We start from the raw sequence: 1,310 nt of genomic DNA on the forward strand, positions 1-1,310 counted from the left end.
TAAAAAGAATACATTTGAATCAGTTCTAATGAGGTGGATGAAACTGGAGCCTATTATACAGAGTGAAGTAAGCCAGAAAGAAAAACACCAATACAGTATACTAACACATATATATGGAATTTAGAAAGATGGTAACAATAACCCTGTATACGAGACAGCAAAAGAGACACTGATGTATAGAACAGTCTTTTGGACTCTGTGGGAGAGGGAGAGGGTGGGATGATTTGGGAGAATGGCATTGAAACATGTATAATATCATATATGAAACAAGTCGCCAGTCCAGGTTGGATGCATGATACTGGATGCTTGGAGCTGGTGCACTGGGATGACCCAGAGGGATGGTATGGGGAGGGAGGAGGGAGGAGGGTTCAGGATGGGGAACACGTGTATACCTGTGACAGATTCATGTTGATATATGGCAAAACCAATACAATATTGTAAAGTTAAAAATAAAATAAAATAAAAGAAGTATACAGATAAGCAGAAAAAATAAAAAATAAAATAAAATCAAGGCTATGGTTTTTCCAGGGGTCATGTATGGATGTGAGAGGTGGACTGTAAAGAAGGCTGAGCACCGAAGAATTGATGCTTTTGAACTGTGGTGTTGGAGAAGACTCTTGAGAGTCCTTTAGACTGCAAGGAGATCCAACCAGTCCATCCTAAAGGAGATCAGTCCTGGGTGTTCATTGGAAGGAATGATATTGAAGCTGAAACTCCAATATTGGCCATCTGATGTGAAGAGTTGACTCATTGGAAAAGACCCTGATGCTGGGAAGGATTGGGGGAAGGAAGAAGGGGGCAACAGAGAATAGATGGCTGGATGGCATCACTGACTCGATGGACATGGGTTTGGGTAGACTCTGGGAGTTGGTGATGGACAGGGAGGCCTGGCGTACTGCGGTTCATGGGTTCGCAAAGAGTCGGACATGACTGAGCGACCGAATTGAACTGAACTGAGGTATTCTTCTTCTCCAGGAAGTGTTTATTTTTCCCTTAAAGTCCTTTCTTCTGCTGTTTCTTTTGGTTTGGGATTCTTGTGTTGAGAGCATTCACCAATTAACTCCATAGGATAAAGGCTACTGGAAACTCTGTGTTCTTGGGTAGGGCTTGCTGACTGGTGAACTTCCTTGTGAGAAACCCAATGCTGAGCAGTTTTTTCATTTGGGAACTTCCAAATGTCTGTATCTGTGGATCACTATCCCCTACATTCCTCAGTTCATTTAGTTTCTCCATAGAAAAATTCTGAGATCTCCGGCCTAGAATAAACACACTAATGCTATCATTTTGGGACTAGGACAGGGAGGAGGAAG

This window comes from Bison bison, unplaced genomic scaffold, assembly GCF_000754665.1.
Source record: "Bison bison bison isolate TAMUID 2011002044 unplaced genomic scaffold, Bison_UMD1.0 scf7180017864180, whole genome shotgun sequence".
NCBI classification, from domain to species: Eukaryota; Metazoa; Chordata; class Mammalia; order Artiodactyla; family Bovidae; genus Bison; species Bison bison.